The sequence below is a fragment of the Physeter macrocephalus genome, chromosome 12 (genome assembly GCF_002837175.3).
Source record: "Physeter macrocephalus isolate SW-GA chromosome 12, ASM283717v5, whole genome shotgun sequence".
Lineage (NCBI taxonomy): Eukaryota > Metazoa > Chordata > Mammalia > Artiodactyla > Physeteridae > Physeter > Physeter macrocephalus.
In genome coordinates, this window is record NC_041225.1 from 83,910,108 (window position 1) to 83,930,396 (window position 20,289).

The 20,289-nt window shown below is 40.9% G+C and overlaps 1 pseudogene; it reads right to left on the minus strand.

Moving 5' to 3' along the window:
• Positions 1-2,082: 2,082 nt before the first annotated feature.
• Positions 2,083-20,289, minus strand: part of LOC102996072 (Golgi reassembly-stacking protein 2-like) — a 42,296-nt pseudogene continuing 24,089 nt past the window's right edge.

The window sequence follows — 20,289 nt, forward strand, 5'->3', positions numbered from 1 at the left end:
ACTGCAACTGGAGAAAGCCCGTGAGCAGCAATGAAGACGCAAGGCAGCCAAAAAAAAAAAAAAAGACAACGGGGAATTCCCTGGTGGTCCAGTGGTTAGGACCTGGCGCTTTCACTGCTGGGGGCCCAGGTTTGATCCGTGGGTGGGGAACAAAGATCCCACAAGCTGTGTGGCACAGCCAAAAAAAACCAACAAATAACAAATGTTGGAGAGGGTGTGGAGTAAAGGGAACCCTCTTGCACTGTTGGTGGGAATGTAAATTGGTGCAGCCACTATGGAAAACAGTATGGAGATGATTGCCAACAAACACATGAAAGAATGCTCAACATCACTAATCATTAGAGAAATGCAAATCAAAACTATAAAGAGGTATCACCTCACACCAGTTAGAATAGCCATCATCACAAAATCTACAAACAATAAATGCTGGAGAGGGTGTGGAGAAAAGGGAACCCTCTTGCACTGTTGGTGGGAAAGTAAATTGATACAGCCACTATGGAGAACAGTATGGAGGTTCCTTAAAAAACTAAAAAAAGAACTACCATTTCACCCAGCAATTCTACTGGCCATGTACCCTTAGAAAACCATCATTCAAATAGGGTAGTGTACAGCAATGTTCCTTGCAGCAATATTTACAATAGCCAATATGGAAGCAACCTAAGTGTCCATTGATAGATGAGTGGATAAATGTGATATGTGTATACAATGGAATATAACTCAGCAATAAAAAAGAATGGAATATTACTATCTGTGACAACACGAATGGACCTAGAGGTAAAATCAGTAAAATGCTTAGTAAAATCAGTCAGATGGAGAAAGACATATACCACAATTTCACATATATGTGGAATCTGAAAAACAAAACAAGTGAACTAACAAAACAGAAACAGACTCATAGATACAGAAAACAAACAGGGGCTTCCCTGGTGGCACAGTGGTTGAAAATCTGCCTGCCAATGCAGGGGACACGGGTTCGAGCCCTGGTCTGGGAAGATCCCACATGCCGCGGAGCAGCTAGGCCCGTGAGCCACAACTACTGAGCCTGCGCGTCTGGAGCCTGTGCTCTGCAACGGGAGAGGCCGTGAGAGTGAGAGGCCCGCGCACCGCGATGAAGAGTGGCCCCCGCTCGCCACAACTAGAGAAAGCCCTCGCACAGAAACGAAGACCCAACACACCCAAAAGTAAATAAATAAATAAATTTATTAAAAAAAAAAAAAGAAAACAAACAGGTGGTTGCCATAGGTGGGAGGTGTGGGGGGATGTGAGGGAGATTAAGAGGTGCAAACTTCCAGTTACAAAAAAAATTAAGTCATGACAGCATGGGGAATATAGTCAATAGTATTTTAATAACTTTGTATGGTGACAGATCATCACTCAACCTGTGATCATTTCGTAATGTTAAAAAAGATCAAATCACTATTCTGTGCATCTAGAACTAACAGTATTGTAGGTCAATTATACTTTAATTTAAAATAATAATAATTATTATTAGTTGTGGAAAAATAAATAAATAGATAAATAAAATACAAGCACTTTGACATTCTCCTCCCTCTGAGCCCCACCCCAAACTTTACAGGATAGAGAGCACGTTTCTTTTTGCTTATTTTTACTCTTAAAATTATTTACAGGACTCCTGTTGTAAAAGACCTGCTTGTAATTGATGATAATATGCATTTACACCCAAGCTCTTTTGGAGATAAATATTCCATATGAATGCAAAGACTAATTCGTAGATAAAGGTGATGCAGAAGCATTCGCATTTATCTGAAATTGAACGACCAAGCTTCTCCCTAGCTGGGGTGGATTTCAGGTGAATGGGAAGCAGCCTCGGTCTCTGCAGAGGTGGCCTGGGGATTCAAAAGGCAGGCTCCGAAGGGTGAGAAAGAAGACAATGGGAGATACTCAGACAGGAGGATAGCCTGTCAAACCAGGCTACAAATTTTCTGATAATCCAACACCTGGAATTAAGTATGGTGCGAATAAACTAGGGCCCGGTGGGGTTGGCTCAGCTATGTGGTCCTGCTGGCTAAAGACGTCAAGCATGATAATATGGTCATTAGGGTGTAGCAAACGGCCAAGGGACTATTTAACTTCTGGTGGCAATAACTGTACTGTTGGGCGCGCCTTCACTGAGAACAGTACTGACGATTGATGGGGTTGAGCTTAGGGAAAGTCCAGACAGACCCTGTTCAGTTCCTCTCATTCCAAATAGTGGCAAAGATGATGGACCTCAAGCCTTGGGTGAGTAAACCCAGCCTTAAGAGGAGTAATGTGGCTCCCAGCCATCTCTCCAGGAAGAGAAATTTTCTTTCCTGCTTCAAATAGGCATGTAAGTATTTGGTACAAATACTCCTTTCTAACCCCACATCTGGCTGCCTTCTCCACTCCGTGCAGAATTGGATGTAATGAGCACCTCCTGGTGCTAATATGGACACATTATCAGTGTCTGTGCAACATGTGTTCAGTTTCCATGGTTTTGCATTGTGTGTTTCCATGAGGCTGAACAGACTTTCAGACTCATTCACATTTGTATGTGCTCTGACGATGTAATCCCTGCTATGAGGAATAGACCTGCAGTCAGCTTGAGAAGAATTCCACATCTTACCTTTGTCAGACATTTCCATTTGCCCCATCAAAGCTACCAAAACAAATGCTAACTCCCAACAAACCCTGGCCACTATACATATTACTGGCTGAGACTACTGGTTCTCTTACCACTTTGATGTTTAGATCAGCCTTTTTATAGGTTTTTAAATATTTGCTTTTAGGAGATTCTTAATATATTATTATCTTTATTTAATCTTGAACCATTAGTAAAAACAAAGAGATCCCATTCAGCACTATGTCCTGGACATAGTTTTGTTGCTTCTAATTAATAGTAACTGGTAACTGATTTAAAAAAAATTTTTTTTAATTTCCTTAGCAAGTTAGGAATAAAAAAGAAGAAAAACTTCCTTAATCTGTTAACAGGTATCCACCAAAAAAACTACACAGACATTATACTTAATGTTGAAGTATTAGAGGTATTTCCTTTAAAATAAAAAACAAGAAGGGATTCTAACCATCACCATTATTGTCCTAGCCAGTGCAATAACACAAACAAAAATTTTAAAGTAATTATAAAAATCAGGAAGAAAATAATTGTCATTATTTGCAGACAGTGTGTTGGACTGCCTAAAAATTCCATAAGAATCAACTTTAAGATTACTAGAACTAATAAAGGAGGCCAGTGAGCTAGCCAGGGACATGACCAACACAGTCAATGATCATGACCAGGAAGAAAGCTGTCCATCCACAATAGAAAAAATATAAATTACATATTTATATTTTTAAAGTATGTATAAATTATACATGAATATGTATATATATAATAACTAGAAAAAAAGCTAACCAAAAAAATGTGCAGAACCTATAGGAAGACAACTATAAAACTTCATGAACTACATTTCTAAATGGGAAAACTTAATACTTAAAAGATGTCAGATCTCCACTACATAGAAAAAGAGATTCCAGATGGATTTTTTTTTTAAGAGAATGCAAGAGAAGTGTTCTTGCTTCTAATTAATGGTAACTGTCCATTGGTAGTATTGTCCCTGAATGGAAGGTTCTTCTTATCTTGCCAATCAGACAGGTCTCAACCCTCAGAGAAAAGCAAGAAAAGAGAGAAGAATGGAAGGCAGGACAGAGTTATCTTCTCTATAGTCAAGGCAAGACTAAGCAGAGAAAAGTAAAAGTGTCCTCTTACCCCCTACACTCTGATACTAAAGTAGACTATACGATAGTGCAGCCCCTCCAGTAATAACTTATGCATATGGTGCCTGTCTCATAGTAGTCAATCAGTGTTAGCTGAGTGAATAAACGTACAAGTGAAGAATCTCAACATGTCCAATGTTTAAGCAAATCAACAATAGAAACAGAAGCTGTATCGGAGACAATGCTTCTTTTAAATTTATTTTATTTATTTATTTATTTGTTTGTTTGTTTTTGGCTGAGTTGAGTCTTCGTTGCTGCGCGTGGGCTTTTCTCTAGTAGAGGCAAGCGGGGGTTTCTCTTCATTGTGGTGCTCAGGCTTCTCATTGCAGTGGCTTCTCTTGTGGCGGAGCACAGGCTCTAGGCGCACGGGCTTCAGTAGTTGTGGTGCCCAGGCTCAGTAGTTGTGGTTCGCAGGCTCTAGAGCACAGTGTCAGTAGTTATGGCACTCTGGCTTAGTTGCTCCGTGGCTTGTGGGATCTTCCCAGACCAGGGCTCGAACTCATGTCCCCTGCATTGGCAGGCAGATTCTTAACCACTGTGCCACCAGGGAAGTCCCTGGCAGGCAGATTCTTAACCACTGCACCACCGGGGACGTCCCTCTAAGGCAATGTTTACTTTCAAGAATCAGCAGTGATAGGGACTTCCCTGCTGGCGCAGTGGTTAAGAATCTGCCTGCCAATGCAGGGGACACGTGTTCGAGCCCTGGTCCAGGAGGATCCCACATGCCGCGGAGCAACATCAGTAGTTGTGGTGCCCAGGCTCAGTAGTTGTGGTTCGCAGGCTCTAGAGCACAGTGTCAGTAGTTATGGCACTCTGGCTTAGTTGCTCCGTGGCTTCCCACATGCCGCGGAGCAACAAAGCCCGTGCGCCACAACTACTGAGCCTGTGCTCTAGAGCCTGCGAACCACAATTACCGAGCCCGCCTGCCTAGAGCCTGTGCTCCACAACAAGAGAAGCCACCGCAATGAGTAGCCTGCACACCACAACAAAGAGTAGCCCCCGCTCGCCTCAACTAGAGAAAAGCCCACCGGCAGCAACGAAGAACCAAAGCAGCCAAAAATAAATAAATACAATAAATAAATTTATAGAAAAAAAAAAGAATCAGCAGTGATAAAGAAGTTCTTATTTCCCCATTGCCTTTGAGCAAATATTCAAAGTGCGGACTCTCACTGGGTGGTATTGACTAAATTCCTATGAAAATTCATTAGCTTCATCAGCAGACTGAATTACTTTTCAATGCATACACAATCTTCCACATTCTATGTCAGCTGAGGTCAAGTCCTTTTTGCAGTTGGCCTGGGAGGAAAAATAAGAGTCGATGCCAGGAATTTAGGGTATGTGCCAAAAGGGAAAAAAGGCGCCAGCACTGGCAGTCACCAGAAGAATCAGCTCCAGTTTGCCTTGTTTGTTTATCAAATGTCCCATCACAGGACCAGATTCCCTGCCATTCTATGAATGCATATAGCAAGACTCAACAGTTGTGTCATGGTTCATTGAGGAAACAGCAAGAATTCCAGAATCAAGAGTCAAGCTGTTGTGATACCCATTAATGCATTCGTAAACAAAGAAGCTGTTTATCTGTGGATTTGTGTTATGATATTTCACAACTGCCTGAGCAGGCTTTGTTCAGTCCATGATAAGTAGATCTCACCCTGGCTTGCTGAGCTTGCCATCTGTTAAATTCCATCTCAATTACTGCTAATGTTGTTGCCTCTAGTAGATTACAAAAACTAACATTCACTTTCTTCTTTTTCTTTCTTTTTCTTTTAATGAGCAGATAGTGCAGAGAGTTTCCACATATCGCCTCTTCCCTGAACAGTTTTCCCTGCATTCGTGTAGTACATTTGTGACAAATTGATAAATCAATAGTAAGGTCCACAGTTTATATTAGAGTTCATTCTTTGTATCATACAGTTCTATAAACTTTGACAGATGCACATGTATCCATCATGTATCATACAGTATCATGCAGAATAGTTTCACCTCCCTAAAAATCCCCTGAGCTTCACTTCTTCATCCTTCCTCCTCTCTCCCCTTGAACACTGCAAACCTCTGATATTTTTACTGTCTCCATAGTCTTGCCTTTTCCAAAATACCATGCAGCTGGAATCATACAGCGCGTAGCCTCCTCGGATTGGCTTCTTTTACGTAGTAATGTGCATTTAAGATTCCATGTTTTTGCATTGCTTGATAGCTCATTTCTTTCTTTTTTTTTAAATAAATTTATTTATTTTGTTATTTTATTTTGTTTTATTTTTTGGCTGCATTGGGTCTTTGTTGCTGCGCGCAGGCTTTTCTCTGGTTGCCACGAGCAGGGGCTAATCTTTGTTGCGGTGCACTGGCTTCTCATTGCGGTGGCTTCTCTTGTTGTAGAGCACGGGCTCTAGGAGCACAGGCTTCAGTAGTTTTGGCTCGCGGGCTCTAGAGCGCAGCCTCAGTAGTTGTGGTGCATGAGCATAGTTGCTCCGTGGCATGGGGGATCTTCCAGGACCAGGGCTCAAACCCGTGTCCCCTGCATTGGCAGGCAGATTCTTAACCACTGCGCCACCAGGGAAGCCCAGCTCATTTCTTTTTATCGCTGAATAATATTCCATTGTTTGGATGTACGACAGCATGTTTATCCATTCAGGTGATACTGATGTTCACTTCTGACTGATTTGAACAGCTCATAGAGAGGAATCAGTGGGATGGTTTTATGTTTTCCCTAAGATACTCTAAGGTTTTTTTATGTGTGTTTATAAGATATGGGCTGGGGAGAGGGGGAATGAAAGTCACCCATTATTCCAAGACAAAACCTCTTAAACAATTTAGTTTATTTCCTTCCAGTAATTTTTTTATATATTCACATTTTAAAATATTGAAGTCACGTTATAAATACAATTTTTATCTTGTGTTTCTCACTTACCATTATGAAATTTTGTTGTGGATAGTATGGTTCTCTGACAAGATCCCCTCCCCAAGGCTGACAAATGACATATGACCCCCAGCTGCTGGGAATATCAGCTGCTGACAGCTCACAGCTATGTCCCTCAGTAGGACTTGTTCTTGGCCTTGGCCAAGGTTATGCTCCCTCCCGGGGTGAGCCCATGGCCAATGACTGGCTGATGCATAAATACAGAGACCCTCTTGTCTCGAATTGGGAAAACTCAGAAGAACCATGTCAGCTCCAGAGATCCCTGTAGAGTCAGGTGAGGCCTCAGTTACAACTACACTGCAAATCAACTTCTCCCTCTATCCAAACCTTCCTTCTTGCGTCTCCCTCCCACCCTCCCTATCCCACCCCTCTAGGTGGTCACAAAGCACCGAGCTGATCTCCCTGTGCTATGCGGCTGCTTCCCACTAGCTATCTATTTTACGTTTGGTAGTGTATATATGTCCATGCCACTCTCTCACTTCATCACAGCTTACCCTTCCCCCTCCCCATATCCTCAAGTCCATGCTCTAGTAGGTCTGTGTTTTATTCCTGTCCTGCCCCTAGTCTCTTCATGACATTTTTTTTCCCTTAGATTCCATATGTATGTGTTAGCATATGGTATTTATTTTTCTCCTTCTGACTTACTTCACTCTGTATGACAGACTCCAGGTCTATCCACCTTCTTTACTTTTAATCTGAGAACACTCCCCATATAGCTCATCAACTCTGTTTCAAGGGATCTAAGACAGTTGTCACCAGAAATGGTCTTAGGAAGAAGACTCTAACATTGGATTCTGTAGCTGGATATCTCACAGCAATCCCTTAGGCAATGAGTACCCCTTCACTGGTGGTAGATGGAGCATGGAGAACCCTTGGTGTGCTGTGGTGATGCAATTATTAAAACTTTCACAAATGGTAAAACTGGGATGGGATACTGGTAGAGGAGGATCTTGATAGAGACAGAGTAAAGGGACAAAGTAGGTGATTAAATAGTTAATCCCACTAAGGGATCATAAGTAAAAAATAATATATATATATATGGGAGACCCCTATAAGTTAACGATCACTCAAGAAAGCAGGTTTGCTTAACCACAAAACCCAACAGGCTTGCCTAGCAACAAAACCATGCAACAGAAGCATGAGACATGCCCCCAAACCATAAAACAATGGTGGAATGAGACCCACATCCTGCCCAGTGAGCTCAGTAGGTTAATGATTCCTAGGACATGCTACTCTGCTCACACTAAAAACAAAAATATAAGGTGACATTATACTGAAACCTGAGGTGATTTACCATATTTTAGTATATGTTACTGCCTTTTTGCTCATTTCCATTGCCCCATGACAATCCTGGCTTGTCCATGTAGGGACAAGAAAACTCCCCTGCCCAACGTGGGAGAGGAGCTGATGATGGAAGCTTCATGTCTACTCAAGAATGATGAAGGAGGTGGTCTTCTCCCCCTCCCTATTCTTCCTTTGATTACAAAACTGTAGCCCACTAAGCTCTCAGGGCAGTACCATCTTGCCTGCCCACTTGAAAGCCTCATAAGCATCCTATTCTAATAAAACACTTATCTATCACTTTGCTTCTCACTGAATTCTTTCTGCACGGAGACATAGAGAACCAGAGCTTCTCAGAGCCCCCAGAAATGCATTTCTGTGGGTTCATTCTGGTCATGTAAGGCCTTTGCTGAGAAATTCACTGATAGCCTTGTAGGGGGTTCCCTTGTACGTTACAACCTTCTTTTCTCTTGTTGTTTTTAAGATTCTCTCTTTGTTTTGATTTTGACAGCTTTATTATAATGGGTCTTAGAGAATATATCTTTACATTGAGTTTGTTTGGGGACCTATTCACTTCATGAACTTGGATGTCCAAATCTCTCCCCAGATTTGGAAAGTTCTCAGCCATTTTGTCTTTAAATAAGCTTTCCACCCCCTTCTCCCCCTCTTCTCCTTCTGAGACTCCCATAATTTGCAGATCATTTCTTTTGATGGTGGCCCAAAAATCATGCAGGCTTTCTTCACTCTTTTTTAATTTAAAAAAATTTTTCCCCTCTGGATAATTCCATAGTTATTATCTTTTAATTCATAGATTTTTTTCTCTTTAATTCATTCTGCTATTGATGCTCTCTATTGCATTTTTTATTTCATTCATTGTATTTTTGTTCTTTTTAATGATTTCTGTGTCTTTGTTAAACTTCTCATTTTGTTTGTGCATTGTTTTCCTGATTTTGTTAAATTGTCTTTCTGTGTTTTCTTGTAGCTCATTGAGCTTCGTTAAAACAGCTCTTTTGACATCTTTATTGGATAGATCTCCAGGTCTTGGGTTCAGTCACTGGAAGAATTATTGTGATCTTTCGGTGACATTAAATTTCCTTGATATTCATGTTCCTTGAAGGCTTGCATTGTTCTCTTTGCATTTGAAGTTGCTGTCACCTCCTCTGGTCTTCACTAACTGACTTCAGGAAAGAATTACCTTCCTTCAGCCCTGCTAGGGATGCTGAGGTTTCCTCAGACTGGCTATGGATATTCGTGCTCTACCCTTATTGCTCCCTCTTGTGGCAGGATTCTTAAGCTTGTATGCCTACCCTCAATCTTGCAATACACCAGGCTGAGTGCTGACAGCCTCCTTTTTGCTCTCAGGGCAGTACTAAATCTCAGTTTTGTGGTGTCTCCCTGGCCAGGCAGTATGGTCCAGCTTTCTGTGTGTGCTCACAAGCCATCTGCCAAGGCTTGCTCACGCCACCTTCACAAGTATGCACAGGGAGCTGACCACAGGATGGGGAAGTGAGTGGGTGAGGCACCCAGAGCACTGGGGGTGCAACAGGCCAGCTGGGGTATCAGTGGATGAGGCATCCCCAGGGGCTCATTGGTGGGCTTCCTGACGGAGTCCCACAGCTAATAGGATGCAGTTAGCAGGATCCATGTCCCTTCAAGGCCCTTCAAGTCCTAGCTGCATCCCTCCCAGCTGCTCCCCCACTACCCCCACCTCCAGTCATTCAACTCATGACTGAGTACTCTGGATGGGTCAAAAGAGAAATGGACCCTCTTTGGCAGCATCCCACATAGCTGGGGAGGCTGGGTGGTCACTCACTCTCTCACTTCCCACATGGGAGAAATTACAGTCTGAGGAGGGTTCTCACCAAGGTCTGTACACCTATTATCTGATGCATGGATGAACAAGATGCCCCTGGACCTCTTGACCTATGGTGCTGGATCCCACATCTCCCATAAAGGTACTTTTTCCATAGATAGGTGCTAAATTGTGGTTGAGGTGGGTAATACAAGTGAAGGACATCTTGTTTAGCCATCTTGTTGACATCACTCGATAAATTTAATTTATCTAAACTTAGTCTACACACACTCCTATTTTAAATAATACAAAAACTTAGACTGTTTTAAATCTAATCATCCCTTCCAAACATATTTTATTTTTGTTCAATATCTTAATTCTACTTGGTTTGTGATTTTTATACATCATTAGACATTCATTATTGTTTAACTGAATCATTGTTTGTTTAGATATCCACATATTTAATGATTTATTTCATTCCTTCTTGCAGTGGACTGTCCATCAAATATTTTTGTGTACCCTAAGTGCATCTTTAGAATTTCCTTTAGTGTAAAATCTGTTCATTACAAAGGCTCTGATTTTTTCATTTGACCAAACAATATTTTTATTTTTCTCTCTTTCCCTCTTGATAGTTTCACTATGTATGCAATTCTAGGTTGACAGTTACTGTCTCTCAGAATACTGAAGATATTATTCCATTGTCCTCCAGATACCATTTTGGAGATATCCACTGTGAGTTCTGTAGTTCCTTTGTGTTAGTCTGTCTTTACATTTTGGCTATTTTTAAGACCTCTCCATAGTCTTTGGTATTCTTCAGTTCCACTACTATCTGTCTAAGGAAAATTTTGCTTATATTGCTGTAAATTCATTGAGCTCCTTAAGTCTGAAGTATGCATGTATGTTTCATCAATTCTGAAAATTTTTCAGTCATTATCTCTTCAAAATTTGCCTCTCTTTCATTCTCTCTGTCCTTCCTCCTAGAAGTCCAATTAGACATAAGTTAGACCTCCTCATCCTGTCCTTCATGCCTTTTAATCTGTCTTTCATATTTTCTACTGCTTTGTCTCTCTGTTATGCTTTCTGGATAATTTCTTCAGATCTATTTTCCTGTTCATGTTTTTATCACCTATATCTAATTTTCTCTTTAAATTCAAACCATCATTTGAGTTTTTTATTTCAATTATTATATTTGTTTTTCATAAAAATTCTATTTGTTTTTCAAGTATGCCTGTTTATCTTCCATAATAACTTGTATCTTATATATATATATTTTTTTAACATCTTTATTGAAGTATAATTGCTTTACAATGGTGTATTAGTTTCTGTTTTATAACAAAGTGAATCAGTTATACATTGTATCTTATATTTTTAATCACCACTTTTCTTTCTCTAAATACATTAAACATGCTTAAGTTACATTTTGTACTTGATAATTCCCATACCTAAAAACTATGTTGGTCTTATTCTGTGGTTTGTTGTTCCTGCTGGCTTTTCCTCAGAGTGCCTTGTCTCCTTAAATGCTTTTTGACGTTGTCTCTGAGCCCACATTCCTCCGAACGTTATTCATGGAAAACTTTGAGGTTTTTGTTTTGATTGCATTTCTCCAAAGAGGATTTAGTTTTGCTTCTTCCAAATTTCTGGAATCATTACCAATCCAGAACTATTTTAAAATAATTTTGACCTAAAAGTGTTTAGAACCATGCAGGTAGTGTAAATTTGGGTTACAAACTTGAATGGGTGCCAGTTTATGGTTAGGAAGTCTCAAGAGAAAATTTTCTCCCTTAACCCAACACTGACAAGCAAGCTTCCTTGCTATGTCTATCTGTAAGGCAACGTACGTTTCTAGTTCATTCATACACTCTGTTGTCTTTTAGTGTCACAACTCCTTCTTTTGGCTTTTGCCTCCTGTTCACACTACAGCATGTGATCATCAAAATGAAAGCTGGTCCTCATTAAAGAAACAACTGATTCCAAGGTTGGTACACAAAAAAATATGAGACTGGAACATTTTGTTATATCAGAAAGTAATAAATTGCTCCACAAAAGATGGGAAGATATAAAAAAATTAAATTAAACAAAGGAACCGGAATGAAGGGATTCTCACAGCTCACATCTGGGAAAGTTTGGCCTCATAATAAATAGTGATAGAATAAAATTCATGTAAAGAAATAAGAATCCATGAGTTTATACTGAGATAGATCGCTATATGATAAAGATAGAGAGATAGAGGATAGATAGATAGATAATAGATAGATAGATGATAGATACAGACAAAAAAATAAAAAATCTTCCTTACAATAGAATGTCGACAAATAAATGCCGACCAGAAACAATGATATAATTAGCTAATCATTTGGCAACCACAATGGTAACAGTTATTTCAAATAAGAATGAAAAGTAGATACTGAAACTAATGGGCAGAAGTATGACAAGAAACAGGATATTTAGGTAGTCTCAAAATATTTCACCAGAGACACTTATTAATTACAAAAGGAAAAAGAGCAACTTTATAATGGAAACCTGGCAGATAGCACCTTCAGCAAGGAATCACAAATGAAAAATGGATATCATGTGCTTCTGTATGTGATGCACTGAGAAGGACACATCATTTCTGTAACGTCTTGCCAGATATGTATAAGCTAAATCCAACCATGAGGAAACATCAGACAAATACAAATTGAGGGAAATTTTACAAAATAACTGACCTACGCTCTTCAGAAATATCAAGACCATGGAAAGATAAACACTGTAGAACTGTTCCTGATTAAAGGAGACTAACAAGACAAAAAAAACAAACACAGCCTGTGATCCTGGGTTGGATGTTGTATCAGAAGATTTTTGTTGTTATTGTTATAAAGGACATTATTGGGACAACTAGAAAAATTTGAATGAGATCTATAGAACAGATAGTAATATTGTATTCATGTTAATTTTATGACTTTGATAATTATACTGTTGTTTTGTAAGAGAATATTCCTGTTTGTAAGGGAAATAGAGAGAGCGAGAGAGAGAAAAAAGAAGGAGAAGGAGAAAAGGAGGAAGAATAGACAGACTGATATAGATGTTGATATAGATATAAAGAGGGGGAAGGAAGAATAAAACAAAGGTGGTAAAATATTAACCACATGAACAAATGGGAATCTGGGTGAAGAATATACTACAAGACTCTTTATGCCACTGTACTATTTGGAACATTTTTGTAGGTCTAAAATTATCTCAAAATAAAAAGTTTTAAAGAAATGAAAGCTGATTCAGACCAAGCTCAGATCCAGGACTGTAATCAGGGCCTGGGTAGGTCCAGATCCCCACTCTTGCCCATCTCTCAGAGGGAGGCTGTGCTGGAGCAGAGGGTGGCTAAGAACAACCAGCGCTGAAAGGACTCAGAATCAACAGAGCTAGGAAACGATGTGGACTGAGTGAGTCATGAGGCCAGGGACAATGACAGTGCAAGCAGACTCATCAACTCCAACAAGAATCACAAGAATATGCTGACTGTAAACAACAGATTAGCAGAAGCTCTTGGAGAAACAATACTCTGTACAATAGTTTACAAGCTAACCAGTTTCTTATATTAACTTCAGATTTGGGGAAAGAAAGAGCAAATAAATCCATTGCAATTTAAAGTGAACTCACTTGATTTATTAAGACTTGTTGAAACTCTCCCAATACATTTTTTTTTTTGGCCACGCAGCATGTAGGATCTTAGTTTCCCAACCAGGGATGGAACCCTACCCCCTGCACTGGAAGCGCAGAGTCTTAACCACTGGATCACCAGGGAAGTCCCTCTCTCAACATATATTGGTCTAAATTCTCTAGAACAGTGTTGTCGAGTGCAGTAGTCACCAGGTCTGTGAGCCTATTCTAATTTAAATTATTTAAAAAATAAATAAATTTTTAAAATTCAGTTCCTTTGTCACATCAGCCACATTTCAAGTACTCAATAGCCACATGTGGTTAGTGGCTCATAGCTACTATACTGCAGAGTATAAATATTGAACACTTCCATCACTACAGAAAATTCTGGACATTCTGTAAATCTGCAGAAAACATTGTACATTACTATTCCAGAAGCAGAAGAGCTCATCATTGATGAAGATAGCTGTGATTTTTTATTTCATTGTTTTGACTCATGGTAAATAGGCAAAACATGGGAAATACTTTCAATAAAGCCCAAACATTCCACTTCCTGTTGAATTCAATACCAGGAGAGTTCTTTTTGCCAAAGAGGAGAGACTCATCAAGAAGAAATAGGAGTGATAAAGAACCTTGAGACTGTTGCAAACATTGTCGAGAAGATTCTGATATTCCTATGTCCTCTGACTTTTTGGTTGACCCACATTTCTCCCCATCCTCCACCCCACCTCTGCACTATGGAAAATATTGTACATGTTTCATTCACTATAGAGAATGGTTTGGCAAGAAAGCCTTGACCAAGACAAATTTCCAACTATAAAGTATTAACCAAGGAAGTAAGGAAATTGACCTAAACATCCAAATTAGGAGCTAAGGAGTTATAGCTCTGAGTTATTAAGACTGGAAGGGAATTGTGAGATCCCAAACTTTCATAGCTTATGATCACTTCATGTCAGAGCTGACAAAGCCTGATTGCTCAATTCAAGCTGAAGTGAACATGTCTACGATCTCCAGTGGATATCTTCAATACACTCAAACGGAATCCAAAAATAAAAAAGAAATGCAGAGTTTAATACCACGTATGCAACACTTGAAAGCATGTAAAATAATACCAGAGATTGTTTTTAATACAATATATGCAATAAAACATAAATATTTGCTTGGTAATAATAAAAGCCAACTTCAAGTAGTGGTTAGCTTTAAAGAGATAGGGAGGGGAAAACATCAAGAAGGGAGACAGAGAGCTTCAACTAGATATAGTAAAATTTTCTTTAAAAAATCTGGTGCAAGAATGGCTCAATGTTAGGGTCTTATAGAACCATCAGTGGGTACAGAAGGTATCAGATATGCTATATTTGGAATGTTTCTGTTTGTTTGAAATGTTTCATAACAAAAGAAAAGTTTAATAAAATAAATTCTACTTCTCTCACTTCATATTTGTGTGATCTCCAGCCTCGCTTTTTTCTGATTGCAAACAAGATCGATATAATACCTACTGGATGGGCTGTTGTGAGAAGCTCGGGAGACACTCAGTAACCAATCAAGACACCTGCATGGAGTCTGGAAGGAGGCCCCAGGAGTGGCCGGGGACCAGGATGTGTGGTGGTCCAGACCAGCCCATCGAACATGTGGCATGCAGTCGTCACATTCTACTCAAAGAATAGATAGGGTCCATTTTCCTTTGGACTGGAGCAGATTGGAGGAATGAAGCTGGGTCCTGACATTCCAGTGAAAACAGAAAGGTTTGGATTTGTAAGCCTCTCTGCTTACTTTGGCTGGCCAAGCTTGCTGTTTCCACATCTGTCCTCAGGTCAGGGGAAGTCAAATACGTGGATGTAAATGTACACAGTGGTTCCTGCACATCAGCACTTCAGGAACCCAGATCCAACCCAGCAGATCTACAGGGCTGACCACCACCTGCAGGCACCTGAGCAGACTAGAGACTGAAAGCAGCTGAGAGAAGAGAAGCCACATTGTTTATATTTTTATTTTTTCTTGAAGTATAGTTGATTTAAAATGCTGTGTTTGGGACTTCCCTGGTGGCGCAGTGGTTAAGAATCCGCTTGCCAGTGCAGGGGACGCGGGTTCCAGCCCTGGTCCGGGAAAATCCCGTGAGCCACGGAGCAACTAAGCCCGTGCGCCACAGCTACTGAGCCCGCGTGCCACAAATACTGAAGCCCGCGCGCCTAGAGCCCATGCTCCGCAACAAGAGAAGCCACTGCGATGAGAAGCCTGCACACCACAACAAAGAGCAGCCCCCGCTCGCTGCAACTAGAGGAAGCCCATGCGCAGCAGCGAAGACCCAATGCAGCCAAAAATAATTAATTAAAAATAAAATAAAAATAAAAAGTTGTGTTAGTTTCTGGTGTACAGAAAAGTGATTCAGATATATATTGATATATATCTTCTTTTACATATTCTTTTCCGTTATGCTTTATTACAGGATATCAAAGATAGTTCCCTGTGCTATACAGTAGGACATTCTTGTTTATTTATTTTATATATAGTAATTCTCATGTGCTAATCCCAAACTCCTGATTTATCCCTCCCCCCCTTCCCCTTTGGTAACCATAAGTTTGTTTTCAATGTTTGTGAGTCTGTTTCTGTTTTGTAAATAAATTCATTTGTAGCATATTTGAGATTCCACATACGAGCAATATCATATGACAGTTGTCTTTCTCTCTCTGACTTACTTCACTTACTATCATCATCTCTAGGTCCATCCATGTTGCTGTAAACAGCATTATTTCATTCCTTTTGTTGGCTGAGTTGCATTCCATCACTTATATGCACCACATGACAAGACACTTTGGAATGGCTCCTGCCCCTCCCTCATCCACCCTCTATGGTGCCCTCGGTCACTCAACTCATGGTCAAGTGTACTCTCTCCTCCCCGATGCTTCTGAATGCTCTCCTCCCTGCCACCCCTTTCTTCTCTTCCTCCTGGAGTCCTCATTTCTGGGAACACTCTTTTCTGTATCATGGCTTCACCCCTGGCCTCCTCGTCCTGCCTTTCAGAGACCTGCTGTCCCCTGAGGCCACCTCCCTTCAGCCCTCAGCCCCACATACCACAGGGTCCAGTGGCAGTGCTGGAATATTCCTAACTTCTCCCACACCCCTCCACCTCTTCTCAAGATGTCACCAGACAACTTTCCAGGCAGGCATGGTCCTCATAAATTCTGATGCTTCCCAGGACTTTGACCTTGGTTCTCATCATACCACATACTCTCTTCATATCCACCCCCATGATTTCATTTTCCTTATGAGCCAGTGACTCCCAGCTCTGTACCTCCCGCACAGATGTCTCCCCTATGTTCCAGACTCATCTTTCCAAACACTGCTGGACTTGACTACCTGGATATTGTACAGTCACCTCAATTGCACCATGTTCAACACAGACTCATTCTCTGCCTCTCTGCTCTCCCAAGCTTGCTCATCTTGTACTCCTGGATACAATAAACAAACCACCAGGACCCAGCCACCCAATCTTGACCCCATCTTCTCCTAACACCCATGTCTTGTCAGTGACCAAGTTCTGTTGAGTCTGCCTCTGAAATAACTTTCATAATTGCCTCTTCCATTGCAGCCCTATTTCCCTTCTAAACTCAGGTGCCCTCATCCATTGCCTGATACATGGTGCAATCATCCCCTAACTTGCTCTCTGAGCTCCCTGACTCAGGCCTAACAGCCTTCCAAACGATAGCTCCAGAGTTATGTCTCTAAAACACAACACTGATCACATCACTCCCCTACCTTAAAATGTGTCTGAAGGAACAAACCCAAATTCCTTAATAAAGTCCTTGATCGTCTAACCCCTGAACAAAAAGAATAAGCTCTAGGGACAGACTGGTAGGGATCCCACTTATTAACTGGGGGACCTTAAGGTCATGTGAGTCTGTGCCTCAGTTTTCTCATCTGTAAATGTGCATAGTAATTGTAAATATAAGACGTGTTAGCTGTCATTGTTAACTCTCTAGTCTCACTTCTCATCATCCCTCCACAAGTACCTATGCTCTTCCCAGTTACATGGAATTATTACTGGAGTTATTATTATTCAGGAATGCTTCCAGAAAACACCAAGCTCTGTCACGACTCCATGCTTAAATACGTGCTCATTTCTCTGCCTGGAATGCCTTCCTCTCCCTTGCCAATCTGGAGAACTCTTGTAGAAGCTTAAATATCACTTCCTCTGAGAAATCTGCCATAATTTCACCTTCCTCTAGTCTTTTTTTAAAAATAAATTTACCGTATTTATTTGTTTGTTTGTTTGTTTGTTTATTTTTGGCTGCATTGGGTCTTCGTTGCTGCGTGTGGGCTTTGTCTAGTTGCAGCCAGCTGGGGCTACTCTTCTTTGCGGTCCGTGGGCTTCTCATTGCGGTGGCTTGTCTTTGTTGTGGAGCATGGGCTCCAGGCTCGCGGGCTTCAGTAGTTGTGGTTCTCAGGCTCTAGAGTGTAGGCTTAGTAGTTGTGGCCCATGGGCTTAGTTTCTCTGCGGCACGTGGGATCTTCCCGGACCGGGGCCTGATCCCATATCCCCTGCATTGGCAGGCAGATTCTTAACCACTGCGTCACCAGGGAAGTTCCCACCTTCCTCTATTCTGATACATCACCTGTTACATATCTCTATCATAGGACTCACCATAAAATCTTATTCTTTTGTTTTTATTCAAGCCACAACCCAAATACCTGACAGGAAGGGACTATGGCTACTTCATATTTGTTTCTCCAGCACTTAACACAAAACCATGTATCGGGTAGATGCTTATGAATTGCATGAATGACTTAAGAGTGAAGGACCTGGGCCTCAGACAGATGAATTGTTTAGCCCACTCTTCTCAGTGTTTCTCCAGTCTTCCACATAATAACAAAGCCACAGATATTGATAGAAGGGATGAAGTGGCATAAAAATGCATTGAAGGGCTTCCCGGGTGGCGCAGTGGTTGAGAGTCCGCTTGCTGATGCAGGGGACACGGGTTCGTGCCCCGGTCCGGGAAGATCCCATATGTCACAAAGCGGCTGGGCCCATGAGCCATGGCCGCTGAGCCTGTGCGTCCGGAGCCTGTGCTCCGCAACGGGAGAGGCCACAACAGTGAGAAGCCCGCGTACCACAAAAAAAAAAAAAAAGCATTGAACTATGTACCTGGAACCCAGATCTGTCAACGAACTCAACATCTTTCTACTATACTTATCAAAACAAACAGTTTCTAATTCAAGATAATACACTGCTGTTACTCCCTTACAAGACCTCATTAAAATGACAGTAAAAGTATTTTAAAGTCCATCACAGTAAAGAGAGTGGGAGTATCCATCAATGGACCATGAATTTTGATAAATCTCTGAAAGACATAAAATAATACATAAGGAACTGGCAAAGGATGAAACGGTGGAGGATGCAACAGCCTACAGGACTCATAGAAGCGGCCACAGCTAAAGAACGAGACCTCTTGCCTTGAACAGCTCCAGGGTGGCTCCCAACTCAGAAATGCCAACTGTCAGAGAGTGGGAGTAAGATGGGGGGACAAAAACAAGGAGACTGATGGAACAAGAAAACAGCTGTCCCCCAACTTACCCCCTGCCTCCACCTCATGCAAAACTCCTAGTCATCTGATATTTTCCAATCACCCCCTCCCTACTCCAAACAAATAAGAGGGTTCTTCTCTTTTAAGAGTGGACAAACTGTGAAAAACTAGGGTGGCCAGTGTAGGGCATTAGGAGTCTCCTTGGTAAAGTCCAACTTCCTGCCCATTTTCCTCAAAGCAAAGCTACCAGTTAACAAGCTCTTCCCTCATGCACACACCTCCCAGTCATCTTTTTCTATTGCCTCATTCTTAAATACAACCAAACAACTAAAAATTTACTAGACTTTTGAGGGAAACTTACAATGTGACAGAGAAAGACCAACACAAACAATAAGAAATGGGTAACTCAGAGACAGAGCAGATTGCTAATTAGTATCTTCAGAGAGATTTGAGACAAAGCCACATAAAATAATAGTGAGATACAGTAATATGAAAAAAGGAATAATCCAAAAGAAATTTAAAAATTATCAGAATGATTGGAAAATAAACTTAAGAGAATCTCCTAGCAAAGAGAATAAAAAGAAAGGAAAATATTAAATTAAAGAAAGAAGATAAGAGACATATAGGGGACTTCCCTGGTGGTCCAGTGGTTAAGACTCCATGCTCCCGGTGTAGGGGGCCCAGGTTTGATCCCTGGTCAGGGAACTAGATCCTGCATGCCACAACTAAAAGATCCTGCATGCCTCAGCTAAAAGATACCACATGCCACAACTAAAAAGATCCCACGTGCCACAACAAAGATCCCTCATGCCAGCAATTAAGACCCGGTGCAGCCAAATAAATAAATAAAAAATTTTTTTTAAAAAGAGAGACATATAGAATTAATCCATCTGACTTGTAGAAGTCCCAGAAAAGAGAGAGAGAGAGAGAGAGAGAGAGAAAATGAGAGAAAAAAACACAGGTTCAAGACTACCAAGGATAAAGAAAAATATCCTAGAAGCTTCTAGAAAGGGAAAATAAAATGTCTACAGGGGAACCAGAACCAAACTGGCCTCAGACATTTCATCAGAAATATTGAATTCTAGAAAACACTGGAACAGATAGAGCCTTCAAATTTCTGAGAAAAGTTTCGTTTCAACAGATAATTGTTCACCCTGTCAAACTATCAATCAAGTGTAAAATTAAGACAAAGATGATATCTTTTCAAGAAAAGTACTTGGGGATGTACTCCAGCAAAATAAGAGAGTAGGGGAGCAGGCAAGATGGCGGAAGAGTAAGACGCGGAGATCACCTTCCTCCTCACAGATACATCAGAAACACAGCTACACGTGGAACTTCTCCTATAGAACACCCACCGAACGCTGGCAGAAGACCTCAGACCTCACAAAAGGCAAGAA